This window comes from Hylaeus anthracinus, unplaced genomic scaffold (genome assembly GCF_026225885.1).
Source record: "Hylaeus anthracinus isolate JK02 unplaced genomic scaffold, UHH_iyHylAnth1.0_haploid 12001, whole genome shotgun sequence".
Lineage (NCBI taxonomy): Eukaryota > Metazoa > Arthropoda > Insecta > Hymenoptera > Colletidae > Hylaeus > Hylaeus anthracinus.
This window is the reverse complement of record NW_026534348.1, coordinates 18,293,156-18,308,825: the sequence shown is the minus strand read 5'-3', so window position 1 is coordinate 18,308,825 and position 15,670 is coordinate 18,293,156. Positions and strand designations below refer to the sequence as shown.

Here is a 15,670-nt window from a genome sequence, read left to right as displayed (position 1 = left end):
CGTTAGAATTTTATATTAAAAGTCTGAAGAGGGAAATTTAAACAATAATTACTTACACAGATTAAATACGAACAGCGGTTACAAGAAATACGTATTCCAACCGCTTGCAATAAAACATTCGAGAAGATATCACGTACTAATGTCGCCATTCTCTAATCCCGGTATTTCCGAGATCTGGCACTTGCACGGGTTTACGACAGTAGTCAAGTACTCTGAGTGGTTCAAGTTCAAATTTTACTGTGCAGCATCTCAACGAATGCACAAAATGTAAAATCGATACCGATAAAATGCACAGAATTACCAAGCTTCGAACAAAGGTCGAGGAAGTCGCTTTTATTGACACTGTATCCATGGAACGTTTGAAAACAGCTCGATTCAATTTGCAAAAGTTCAGAATCAGCAACAGAGAAGAAATAAAAAATAATAGAAAACGTGGTCGCGGTGGGGGTGGCATCACTGCTACAAGCCAATCAGAATACGACGACTTATCAGGCGACACGATACACAACGCAAATTCCGCTCCCGAACCGACATTGAACGGGGAGACAGCTTCGGAATGACACAGTTCCAGCCATCAGATCCAACATTGATCCACTCGGTAACTGGCTTCGTTACTGATACCTTTATCTACCTGCGGGGATATTATGCGATCGTATCATTACGGAGTACATTTTCATCGGTAATAGTCTGCTATATGGAGTTCAACTGTACTACATCAATCTCCATACTCCGTCCAATGTTCCACGATATATGCAGGATATATCAGGATGGAGATCATATAACTGGTCAGAGACGGATTCTATGCATAAAAATACGTAAAAAGTGTGGTATAATAATTTTTCGTACAAGGCCTCGTTTTTTGGGAAATCAATTTTGAAAATTTGTGGGGAACGTGTGCGATATACACTGCCCGACAACAAAAATGGGACACTATATTAAAACGTCATAACTCAGAGAGTTTTCAACCGATCTTCGGGAAACTTCGTGAGGTTTAGTTTTGAAGTGTCCTCTGGGTGTGTGCAAAGTTGCATTGACGAGGGTTGATGAGAAAGGGATAATTCACCCCCCCCCCCCCCTCCCCTAAAGGGGTAATGCAGAAAAACGGCACTTCAGAAGGGTTCAAGGGTGACGGAAGGGGGTGAAAAAATCAAAAAAACCTTTGAGGCGACTCTGTTTGATGCCTCCTACAAAATACATCCCTTGAAATCGCTCTCGGACGAACCCACCCCTCACAACACCCCATCCCCCTTAATATCCACAATGTTTGGACGACAGTCCCGATTTTGGACTCGATGCATTCTCTGGGCTCTCCTGATCCAGGAAATGCCATCATTCATGCTCTGCACCCCATAGCCACCCCTTGAGGGGGTGGAACAGCTCGCGACTTTTCAACCCCCTTCGTAAGGGAGGACTTCTAGACATCAAACAGCGATGAAAGTCACCATGTTTGTTCCCGATACGTTAAGAATGAAAGCCCAACAGATCCCGTTTCGAAAACTGCTCCCTGAGCTGAGCAGGGGTGGTCCAAAGTTAGGGGTGGTTCACCCCAAGTGTAAGGGTTGGAACGATGTTTCGTTGCATGGAACACATGTGGTACGGTCCAAGGCATTGGAGTTACACAGTTTTGATGTCTTTTCCCCTCGTGAATAGCATTAAAATACGAAAATGTCGTTTTTTTGGAAAACCGAGACCCGTCTTCAGACCCGTCTGTGGGGTGAACGAGTAACCCCACGTCAACGCCGTTCGTGGATTCGGATGCCCGAATGCTTTATTAACAGATCCCCAAAAAATAGGATTTTTTAAATCATGATTTATCCACGATCACGAAAACTCTCTGAGTTATGACGTTTTAATATAGTGTCCCATTTTTATTGACGGGCAGTGTGCATATATGTACAACTCGACTTGCATGTCTGATCAACGTTGGCTGTTTCTACTTGTCAACTATACTAAAATAATTTCCAAATCTGTAGAATATTCCATGACATATACCGAATATTTCACGGTGGAGTTGATGTAACCATCTGATTCTATATTTAAAAATATATTAAAAGTAAAGAAAATCAATTTTAAAAACATTCGGGACACATGTGGAATTGAATACGACTTGGTCGACATGTCTGATCAATACTGGTTCAGAAGACAGTTATGGTCAATGAAAAATAGATATTACCATTCTATAGTCGATATGTACAAATACCAACGCAAGTGAAACTAGTGAACATTGATCGGGTATGATAATCAAGTTGTATTCAATCTCGCATGCATAAAAGGAGTTTCAAAATCGATTTCCTCGCAAATGAAGTTTCATAATCAAAAGTTTTATTTCACATTTTATATATATTTTTTAACTGACTTCGAAAAGGAGGAAATTACTCAATTTGACATGTATATTTTTTCTTTCTTTTTTTTTACATATAGAGAGATTCACGAGGAACGGGACATTTAAATACCTCTGTAAGAGTTAAACACATGAGAAAATGAGACTGATAATGAGTGGAATCTTACAGTTGAAGCGTGGCATTCATGGTGATATCCAACAGATTTATTTAATATTATCTTTACATTTAATTCATCGACTTTCATTTAGTTTGTCAATGATACCATACATTTTTTATTTTATGGCGTAGTAACTAATGTCAAGAAATGTTCAACATCATAAAATGCCATAACTTTAAAATAATCTTGGGCTAAAGCATTAGTGATCAATAAATGCCTATTTTAAAATATACGATAAACGTCACCTTTAGAGAATAAAAGGGTTAACATTCAAAATCGTGCAAATCAGTCAAAAAAATCGTAGAAAGGTTTTTAAAAAAGCATTTTGTAGGTAATATGTTGTAGTTTCTAGAACTTGAGTTGAACTTTTCGAAATAAAATTTTTTCATTGACTTTTGAGTTGTTAAAAATACGTAGTTTTAAGGAACAAAATGACGTGTTATTTTTTAAAACACAAAACAAAACAGAAATGGAAATTTAAAAATCGCATAATAGCACATTAGAGGTGAAACTTCAAGCTTTAAAACGCTTTTTTAATTTTATTTTTACGATGATTTTTCACCGACTTACAGATATTGAAATATAGCCTAATGTTTAGGGTTTATAAAGTATTCCCCATTTTTTGTACGAGTGTATGTATATATGTTATTTATTTCCGTTTAGTTATTCACTCATAAATTTATATTCTCCCATGTAGATTGCGTTACTCAGTTAAGTTTTCTTAAAAAAACTAAAAAACTACTGGCCCGAATTACTCATCGATTGCATCATCGATCATTTCGATCTCGCTATTAGTTTTTTTAGAAAACTTTAACGAGAAATTTGTTTACATACGTATATACATACGCGAGCGCGCGCGCGCAAACAATTTGTTAAAAATAGGCTAAAATTACTCCAATGACCTGGAAACATGGAGATCTGCTAAAAAATCGATTTTTCATTTTAGGGGCAAATGCAATAACTTCCCTATAAATCGGGAAATTAATAATTACTCCTCATCTACGTTCTAAATAAAGTTTGGCCAGGTTTCATTCCGTATATCACGATTCCCCAAGTGGGCAGAATTGATAGATTTCGGGTGCAAAAATAGCGCGTTGCGAATCTTTCGTCGGCGAATGCTAGTAGTAATGCACACCTCTCAGAAGGGGAAAGTTTGCCTAACAGACATTCCTCGGCTGAAGGCATTCTTTCCTTCAGTAAAGTGAAATCCGGGAAGAAAATGTGAGAAAGGCTCGGGTTTCGAGCACCCTCGTACTCTGTGGAACGTTTGCACTCGACGTTATTTCTAGAACGGTCGTGGAATCCCTGGTTGTAGATGTGGCGGTGTAAAAGGCCGCGAGGAGACAGGGCAGGCGATACGGGCGGTGAACGCACGAATTTCCTCGCGCAAACAGAGCGGAGGCGTAATTTCTCCCTAGTTAGGACGGAAATTATGCGAGCTTAAGTGCAGGACAGTTCGAGCTTAACCGAATAAGGGCAACGCGGAGACATTCCTGGCTTTGGGCGAATTTAGATGTCCCTAGCTAAAGCGATAACGATGCGAGGCTGAGCCACCGATCCCGCAAGAACTTCTGCGAATCGTCGTTTCGAAAAGTGGATATCGCGATATCGATACTCTTGGGACTTTCTTCCGTTTATGAACCGGCTGGTCGATGAAGGCTCTCTCGGCCGAAAATTCAGTTACACCGTGCCTAAGGCCTAGAGGCGAACAGGGGATAATAGCCCTTAGGGCATGTTCACCTTTTTCGGGGCAAAAATAGGTACATATGATCATTTCTTTTTTATAGTGGGAAGTATTTTGATGTATAATTTTTCTGGCATATTTATTCGTCTTTATAAAAGGTTTGGTTACTTTATACGAGGAAATATCTAATACATATTTAAAAATTAAATATTACAAAATATTGGTTGTTCTTTATTCTTGAATCAAAACTAAGATATATATGATTTTTTTTTTTTTAATTACTATGTGTTTTAATCTACAATTTACCTTGTATACTTATTCGTGGTTGCAAATAGTTTAGAAATGTTTGTATCGGAAAATATTAAATATTTCAAAATTAAATATTGAAGTTAGGAAAGTATTTGTTGTTCCTTGTTGTTAAATCTAAAGTAAATTGCATGTTTCTTTTCGAAAGAACTACACATATTTAAATCCATAACTACGAATATTTATTTATCCACCTTTAAAGAAGGTTTATAAATTTTTAAATCAAAATGTTTCAGTAATTAAATTATATTATAATTAAAATATCTCAGAAAATATCTCTACCTCTTCGATGTACAATGAATATAAAAAAATAAAAATTATTTTTATTCTATTACAACGTATCACAATTATATATCGTTTTTTAAATGAATAAAATACCATTTTTATATGGATGTAATTATGTGTATTATATCTCACTGTTGAGCTTAAAGTAGTCTCACTCATAATTAGCATGTATTTACATCATTTGTTTTCTAATTAGTAGTTACTTTACTTTTTCTAAGTAGTAGTTAATTGCTAGTCAAGCCTAGAATCTAATCCCACACAATGTTACGGTTGAAACTACATGTTCCAAATGAGAATCTATTTCTATACTTTGATAATGGCTCTTTACATGGTCTCCGATTAATTTTAACCAGATTACGCTTCCAGGTGCGTAACACTGTAACACATTAGCGTAAATTTGAGACTCGCAGACCTTTGTATTTGCAATAACAGTGTAATAACGAGATATGGTGATATTGTAATTCTGTTTGTAAGGAGTGTTTTACCATAAAACTGATTCTACGTTAACGAAACAATTTTATATATCTTTTATTTAACTTGGACTTTGTTCAAATTGTTACGAAAATATTCGAACTAAATATTATATATATTCTAACTTAATAACTAAATATAAACATAATTATTGGAACACATTATATACAAGTAATGTCTAATCAACAGAAATGACATGTTTAGTAACAGAATATCCGTAATTCTCCTTTTTTAACTGCTTTCGAAAAGGAGAAGGCTACTCAATTCAACATGTATTATATACTTTACTTTTTTTTTTTTAACTTTGAATGTTCTTTACTCACAATCAGAGTTATTCTTCACTTTGTTTCTTCTTAAAGAAGTATTGGTCTATTTTCTCATTGTTTTATTAACGACACTTTACAGTTTTATTTATATTATACAGATGAAGAGTATAATTTACATGAATGCGTATCATTTATTCATATTTTACTCTTTTATGAGTATTTTCTGTAATAAACATTTTCTGAGTAAACCCTACATACATATTAATTAATAAATTGCTTTAGATCCTTTTGGAAAATGAATTATAAGAAATTTAGTTCCCATAAACTTGTTGGTTTCATCGTTTTTTCTCTTCAAATATTATATTTAACACACAAGTTGTAAAATACAACTTTGAAAAATTGATTCTGGAACATTGCATGACAAAATATTCCTACTCACTCGAAAAACACTCGAAAAACATTTTTATTCTCGAATTCGTTCTCGGGAAAATTTGGCTAAACAATCGCTTTTTCAGCGAAAATCTCCGCCTCTACGCGTAGAATAATTTACATACAAGCATCAAAGTTTACACAGTGAAAGTCTCGTTATAATTCAACAACGATCAAATTTTTGTTAATAACACTACACGCATCTCATCAGGATGCGTAGCAGGCGAACCGTTCTGATTTATGATTTTAATCGATCCATCGAAGGATATGCACTCGATAGCGTACCAATTATCTCTCCGTATTGTATTCCGCATACGTATTACTTACACGCGCGCCGCGAGAACAATGAATAATTTATGGAGACCGAAATTGAGCCTTACGCCATCGCCAACTGTGTTCGATCGATGATCTAGATTATTAACAACGTGACCAAGTGAACTTCGATCCTGAACGCCGAATAAAAATGACGTAACGAGACATCTTGTCACATTACTCATTCAATTTTAGAGCTAATATAAGACATCAAGTAACATATTTTTGTATTATGAAATGATTTACTTATTATAATAAATTTTTTGAAAAAGAACCACCATTTGCCGTTATAGAATATAAAAATCCGTCAACCATAATTACAGAGGTGTTAACAACTCACTGATTAATTCTGACTTACACATATCTCCAGGCCCGGCACAAGGCAGGTTCAACGCGTTCGCCGGAACCCGGCCCTGCGTTTTGAGGGGCCCCGCGGTCTACGAAAATTTTGATTAACTTTTTACGGAATGATGATACCATTAACAGATGCAAAACATTTTTTTATTAGCGATGATTTAGTTTAAAAGAGTGACAAAAATCATCAATATTTAATATTCATCTTATACAAGATATGTAAGAGCATTTGTAAATAAATAATTGCGCGTTGTAAAGTCTAAGTGTAAGATTTAAATGTGAATTCAGGCCCCGCAAAATTGTTGAACCCGGCCCCGCAAAAGGTCACGCCGGCCCGGCATATCTCCATTTTCGCTTATTTAACATTAGCTGTGCCTCGCGGTTTCACCTGCGTGGAAGACTATTCCTATTTTATGTTACGTACTCACATGTTAAATTTCAAGTTTCTAGATACATTTACAGAAATAAGGCAATTTTTAAGCAAAATAATCGCAACGATGAGCATATGAAGACCAAGTTTGAAGTTAATCCAACAACGAACAAAATATGTCCCATACAAACGGTGCAACACCTTTTCACCCGTTTAGGGGGACTGCTCTTCAGATTCTTTGGTTCCATTAATTTTCGCGGCTCGAGCTCTGCTAGATCCATGTGCTAGATCAGATTTACGTTTGCGATGCTTATCAAAATTCCTACAAAAAGACAACGTCACTACAGTTGTTCGCAGTAAAGGTTTAGCTGCGCTAGAAATTTCGTCAAAATCTGAGATGTTACTCCAAAAAGTATCCGAGTTGGCATGGAATGACCCATTAGCTTGGAATGACCCGTTACTTTATAGCATTACTAACCGAATGAAAAGCTTTGAATAAAATGTTAAACCGTATAATTATTATGAATAATTATTATGAGTAATTTCACTTTTTAAGATCCTTCTGTAAACGGAACAGGTGATATAACAAGCAGAAAAAAAAATGATTCCATCATAAACGGTCCTGCGATCACGATTTATCGTTACATCGATTGCACGTTTTTACGATAGTCTCTTTTCATACGACTTTCTATTTCCTGGAAATGGCGTGATGAATGCGCAACCATTTCGCGGTAGAATACCTCTACACGCACGATCTCGCAGAGAATCGAGAAATAAGAAACTTTACGCGAAGACATTTATATTGATCGAGACGTCAGTTTGGTATTTTAGACTGAAAAATGAAGGTTCTATTCATTTTTATATTCTCTGTGTTCGATATGAATAGGGATTGGTAGGCATGTTTATCGTATTATACAGTAATGAGATATGAATTGACTTTTCGGAACAGTATTTTAATCCTTGCTTTTATTTGAATAATAATATTTATCATATTTTAATATTTCTCTCCGATATTTGGGATTTTCTGATAATGATAATAAATTAAAAACAATAGTTTAGTATCGAGAAAATGCAGAACAATTATTAGTACAAATGAGAAGTGTTTGGGACTGTGCGATAGAGGATCTGGAGAATGTTTATGCAAGATTATCGAGTACGAGAAGAAGATTTCTGGTATGATGGCGCAAAGATTGAAGTACTCCTGGTAAGAGATAGTGATGTCATTTTCTAACTCTCAGGATTTACAACTATCAACTCAAGGCAACAAAATGAACAGTTCTTACTATAACAAGTTATTATTACTTTGTGACAGTATCAATACTTCAATGGTTAATGTTTTTTTTAACCTCTAATCGCTTAGGTTGGGTCGCGTCCTTTCACCTCTCGACATTTCAAATATGAGCTTTTTGTGTCGCCAAACGGTGCACAGATCTTCTCTGATCCAAATAATTCGGAATAAAAAATGGAAACTTTTGAAACAATGTAACAATTCCACGTACGAATTCCTGGGATATTTTTCCCTGAAAAATTGCAAACATTTGAAGCAAACATACAGTCCTTCTCTGGAAAAAAGGGAGTATTTGTTATTTTCTCGCAAATGGTATCACGCTAAGGGAAAAATCCGTATAAAAAACAATGGAGAATGTTCCCATTATTGCAGAATACATTTCAAGTGGATGAGACAAATAATTTCAGAATAATGTTATGATTTCCAGGAAAACATGTTTAAACTGTAAGTGTAGATTATTTTACGAATGACAATCAAACTTGTTAATTTATTGTTTTTCAGCTATTTCAAGGTTCTACAGGGTGTTTCGTTTAAGTGGGTATGGTTACATACCTTATGAAAAGATGAAACTATCAAAAAAGTGCTTTTATAACAAGTTATTTGGCTCAAAAAGACAAATTATATGAACTAAATAATTTTGTCATAAGTGAAGTGCTGGAGGAGATTTAACAAACACGTTAACTTTTTGAATGAAATCTTATATATTTTTATACATAATAAGATTTGTGTAGAAGCATTCATAAACTTATAATACATGGACATTTATTCTAATTCGATTCAACGCAGCCCGCCAGTTAGTCGAACAAGAATAAAACATCTTCTTTCCTTCTTTTTTTTTTCTATCCTTGTTCCGTCGATTAACATTTTATCTACTGATTTCAAACTCCAATTAAGAGCTTTATATTACACTAAAATACATTTTATTTAGGCTAATGACCACTGTGAATAGAAAGTTTTCCTTTATTATTGAGGCTGCTCGTTTTCTTTTGCACTCAATTAGCCTCGAACCCATCCAGTTGCGAACGTGATCAATGCATTTTTATCCGAAAAAACGAAACAGATTCGAGTATTTTACAGTCGCACAATTTGCCTGCGTGCTCGAACACGCTCCGCAAAGAGTGCTGTATCTTTGCTATTGTTTGGAATTCAATATTATAATATTCTAAAAAATATTTGTTTTTATAGTAATAGGTTTTCTAAGAGTGACAAAGGAGGAAAAGGAGTTCAAACATTAATAAAAGTGTTTATTCAAAATTGAGAAGCATCCTTTCTTATTTATAGATATGACTGATTGTGAAATCCACTCTTAGATTTTTTATGATTTCATAATGAAATCTATATTAGAATAGAACTCTTTACCTTCAGAAATAACGCTTATAAAAAGTAAATTATATATTTCGTAAAATAACATAAAAATTTTAATATATTACGGTCAATATATTAACTTCTTTAACGATATTATCACACACATTAAGTTTTAAATTTCTTTTAAATATTATAACATGGTAAAGAATATAAGAATTTTGAATAAATATTTACAAGCAAAGTTTCCAACAATAACGCATAGAAATCGTCATTAAGCGGATAGTTATCTCGTGTTAATATCAGGTGAACTTTTCAGTATTTCAAACCAACTAATTCGTAGAAGAATCTTTAATTTAAAAAAATGCTTCTTCACTAGGAACCTCGTAAAGTATAAAATAAGGCATAAATTTCCCGTCTTTATTACAACCAGTATTACAAATTTTATTATACACTTTATACTACCATAAAGCTTCTAATAAAGACTGGAAATTTATGTCTTACTTTAGACTAATAACAATTTATTTCTCCATAGTGAATATTGAATAGGAACTCACAAGGGAACGTGCCTTTCGAACATTAAAAACTAGGAAGATGATGACCAGCATGGAGCAATGAACATGATTTAATTTCAGGAATGAAACTTCAAAGGAATAGGATACGAAATAAATTGGCATTTCGACCAGATTTTGCCAGTTGAGCTCATCGGTGCGGTTAACCTAGCCAACATAAACTAGAGTTATAAAATAATTAGTTCAAATAGATTCAAAGAGACCTCGATGACCTGGAGGTCTTTAAAGAAAAATACATTTCATATCTGAAAGAACAACAAGAATATTTTTATAATGTGTAATATTCAAACTGGAGTAAAATTAAAATAATCGTTCAATCGGTTAATTATTTAAACGTGTACATGTTCATAAACGATGCCTTTTCTATACATTCTTGTACCATTGCATGACATCCAATGATACCTTGACTGTTGGCTTAAGACTTGACACAATTCACAGGAAAACATCGACTATAAATTCTTTCTGCTACTTATTGTTAGAATCGAAACTAATTACAACAAAAGTTCACTACAAAGCGTTTTAGCTTCAAAGCGTACAAAATTTTTAATTTACTAAAACTATCAGCTATCAACGCATACCGATTATACATATAGATACCGCTATATCTATGAAACCATTAGTGAGAAAACCAAATTAATTTGTTAACTAATTTGAGGCAACAGCTATGTCAATAATTATATTATGAATGTTTATGCAAACATTATTTAATTACAGGATATTAATGGCAAATTGAAATATCGAAATACGTATGAGAATGTGTACAAGTCCAAAAATATATAACATATCAACAATAATATACATGTTGAATCGTTCAGAAAGTAAGACGTACTTTCGTTTAAGTCTCAATCTTTTTTCTGCGTCTGCGAAAATATGAATTTCCATAAAGATTCGCAGTTTATTAATAATTTATTAATTTTAAAAAGAAGTTGAAAACAAGTTAAATTGAACACAGGTTAAATTGACTAATGTTATCTAAATGGGTTTCATCTTCAAGTTTGAAGATAGTTTTCACCCCTTAAATAGAAATATCAACAATAAGGCTAAAAACAATCCCTTCAACAAGAAATTTGAAATTTTCGTATTACTTCATCTTTTCTCGCAAGTACAAAGATTCTCTCTAAAGTGTCCTATACCGAGAAAAAACTTGAACAAAGACACAAAATCTGACACAGTTGACGGACAAGTAAAGATCAACAATAATTTCCTGCTGAAAGGTAAAAAGGAGAGCACGCGCCGTTTTAATATCTTGGAGTAGCAATAAGAAAAAACGCGTGTCTGATAAAAGCGACCCGCAACCGCCTGGTATTATTCACATACACACACACTCCTCTACCTACATACAGGCACAGCCGCATACGTCTAGCTATTTCGTGGCTCGCGTCATACGTTCCCAGGGAGCGGATTCAAGGTTTTCTTTACAACGGAGACGCTACACGGGTGCTTCTATCGATAAAGAGCAGCGGCGTGGCGGAATGAAGGGACCATAGGAGGAGTACGGTCCTCGCTTTACCGCTACGAAGTAGCAATAAGAAAGGTAGAGCGGATGAGTCCTCGGTGGTAAAAGCAGCCTGGTGAAAGCTTCTCCCCCTCCCCAGTAGCCTCCCGTCCACGTATAACTAGACGACAACGATTCTCGATTATCCCTGGGAGAAGGTTGGGCCCTTCCATATGCGCGAGACGAACGATTCCAGAGACGACGTGACTCTGCTCACGGGACGCAGTCTTTTTTTGGCAACGGTGAATGTTCAGCCGCGAACGTCATTATTCGTCGCGACTGATTAAGATACGAATATCGTTCGCTCGATCCCCAAACGTTCCACAATGTTTCGAGGAGACATTACACTCCTCGTAGCTAACACGCCTATCAAACATTATACACGGCCTGCACATCATAAACTTGGGCGAGCTGAGATCAGTTTCGTCGCCCAAGGTTGCTCCATTAATGGAGCCAACAGATTCATAGTTCGGTGGTCGAAATCAGGAGTCCGGAACTTCACGGCAGGCCGTGCTCACATACGTATCATACACATTCAAACCTGCGTGCAATCCATATATCGATTTTTCGAAGCAGCTGATCCGTTGCTGTTTTGCTGGCGACGGATTCTCGACAGCTCAAGACAGCTGAGCGGATCGAGCGGGCGATGTATTCACAGGCGACTCCAAACCGACTCGCGATCGAGGAGTGGCGCCTAGCAACGCGAAAACAGGGACAACCTGTTTCTCCGCAACCTGTTCAACCGATCTCTTCGCAAAATACCATATATGGTAATGGCCATATTGAAATTAACATTAGATTCTAGAAGATTCTAAAAGCTTCTATCGACAAAAGTGGGGAAATCGTTGCCTTCCGGACGAATTTCAATTCCAACAGCACTTGCTCGAGATCACTCGAAGCAATCAGACGTGAAATTATCAATTCGTTCACATCCTCCGTTTTTTTTTTATCATTTCTTGTGAAATATTTGTATAATTCAAGGAGTTTTTTTATGCCACAAGACTTTTTCCCCTCGAGCCAATAAACATCTAACATCATTCGGCTCAATTGGTTGTAATTATTTTTCCTTCCTAATTTTGAAATACGAGTCTTCTCCGTGTTGGAGAGGTTTCGACAATACAGTGAAGACTGGCTGCGCTTATTGGGGTTGAGAATAGGGTTTGAGAGATAGTTGGCTGGAAACATAAGAGAAACAAACAGAATTGACATCAGGATGACGTACGGATCGTTTGATTTTCATCCTGTGCATGAGAATATGTTTCTTCTTGCTAGTTTTGGTTCAGACTAGCTTTTAATTCTTTTTCAATTTTAATCTGTATTGTTCAGATACATAAATGATACTCCTTTATAATTAAAATTCATTGTGTATAATGAATACTTATTCTGAACCGTGATTGTTATTAATATTTAATCGGAAACTGAATGTTACTGTATGTATTATAAATGATTAATTATGTTGAAGATATTAAGTTTTAATTAGTTCAAACAATAGTTATAGATAGGATGGATACAGAGACTGAATAGCTTGATTCGAGTATTTGTTTTATCCGTTGAGAAAAAATACCCACTTGACATATTACATATTATTAATACTACAGAAACATCATATTCTCAATCATTAAATATGTTGAGATTATTTTCAAGGTTGTCTAGTGATTTTTAACTGTATAAAAATAGATTAAGAATGTGAGTAATCAGTTCAACCGTTGGTAAACGGTTTAAATTATTTTTAATAATTATCGTGTGTATTAAAATAATTTAAAAAGACAGGTAGACAGTAGAAGCATCATTATTTAGAATAATGTTATTGTTTTACATAATAACGCTTGCAGGTAAATCAATGCAAACGTTACTACTTAGAAGAATATTACTTATTGCTAGACTGTTTATGCATATTCATATTTTCAATGATACTTAAATAAAAGTATGTCTTATCTTCAAACAGTACAACATGTATAATATTGGTGATATTAAATGTATAAATTTCTATTATAATATTACTAATCTAAATTACATATAATTCTTACGCTTACACTTTTTCTGCGTTTTTAATTTTATTTTATAACTTACCAGCATCGATTAAATATATATCATTTATGCAAAGAAGTCTGATATCAAAAGATTATGGTATTCAACATAAAAGTGATATAATGTATTAAGCTTTACTTTGAGGCATAACCCAATTTTGGAATTTGAGTTAACATAGTTCAAAAAATGTATGTTTTATACAAACAAAATTGAAAGGAAATGAAATCATGAAAGAAAATTAAAAAAGTAATGCATGCAAATTTTACAGCGATATAGTAACTGTCACTTGCCAGTCATTGACTTGACTTGCTGCAATCCCAGAAATGGGATCGAGAATAGATGGATTCTTCCTGCGAGAATCGCGCAGAGAATTCTTCCTTTTGCGCAACATCAAAATTCTGCGACGTCGTTGGAGCAATATTTCAGTCGTTCATGCGAGCTGACGCGTGGAAGTAGCATAAGTCAACGATCGAAGGGACCTCCCAGAGTGAAAGATCATTTGGTAAATCAGACTGCTTACGGGAGAGCAACTGAAAGACCTGGATGTGATATTCGAAAGAAACGCGCCAGGCGGGACGCCGAGGTTGAGGAAAAACGAACCGTCGAGCGATTGACAAACAGATCAATCGCTTGGGTTTTACGTATGCGATCCTCTTACCTACCGATTTGTTCCGGTAGCTTTAAACATACGACGAGTACGTTCGAATGGGATGCAAAGCGATCATGGTGATTTCAAAGAGAGAAATGTGAGCCTTTTACGAGGGGTACGAATATACGGAAAAAGAGAGCAAAACTAATTTTAATAATTCTAGTGAGTGTTTGTTGCAAAATATGATACTTAACGGATGATGATTTTCTAAGGATTTTATTTAAAGGGATAATCTTTTAGTTTTACCAATTTTAAGACAATTTTCATGATTTTTTTGCAACCACAATTATCGACGTAAATTTTTGAAATTTGATACGTTATAATTAAATTTTAATTTTTGAAGAAAACCTTAAACTACAGGATAAAAACGTAACTAATACAAACTCTGCTATACTCTATCGAACAAGACAAAGAAATGTTCATATTTATTTTTGCTATTGATCAAAAAGGTCAAGAGTTATAATTTATTTAAAAATTAAAATTGTGTTGTTTTAGATAAAGTTATCCTGTTTACGTATGCATAACCACAGTCACAATTTGATAACAAAGAATTGCTGCCACGTAGTATGTATCTTACATCAATTTGATTTTTGAACTTATCTAAAAGCGATACCACAAATATTTTATCAATTACATCCATACAAAAAATTATAAATTTCTCTTAAAATCTGGACTTAGATTAAATGGGAATGTCTTCTAGCAAGTCTATCTAGATGAAATATAGATTATTTTAATAAAGATTTAAATTTCTCTCTCAATAAATAACATTTGCAATAAATTGATGGCCATTGACAATTTCATTACGTATCCAGCTAATTGATCAACGACCTAATAACAATTTTACTGTAGACAGTATTCGACGGTGAATAATAGCATTATAAAATTCTCAACGAGAGTATTAACTAACGTAAACCTTTCTTTAAGAGAAGAATATGTCAAAATGGTTTATTGCTTTTTTTAAGCGGCTCATAACTTCATTTCAAGAACATTCTGCAGCTATCAGATACACGCCACTTCTTCTCGAAGACTGCGAGAATACATTTCTCTCGCAATACACGATTCTTCGACAGGCTGCTGCATAAATGTCCTCCCTTTCTACCCTTCCCCCCCCCCTCTCTATCTGTTCCCTAAGAGGTTGTCGTGTCACGACGTTTGTCAGATTTCATTTTCGGACTTCTTTCGCGACTTTAGCGGTAATGCTTCCCATAAAGGAAGTTAGTAAAGAGAAAAAAAATCGTCTTACGTCGTTTCAAACCCAGAAAATAATTCCTTTTACGTCGGTCGCTGAAACGATTCTACCGCGTACGTGATGCTGCAACTTTTATCTCGAAAATTGTGTAAACGTGTTCGAACAATTTTC

The 15,670-nt window shown here is 34.9% G+C and overlaps 1 protein-coding gene across 1 annotated transcript in view; it reads left to right on the top strand.

Annotated features, from left to right (window-relative positions):
- The window catches only part of LOC128891206 (uncharacterized), a 599,859-nt gene that overhangs the window by 405,744 nt on the left and 178,445 nt on the right, over positions 1–15,670 (top strand). The gene's annotated exons all lie outside the window — the stretch shown is intronic.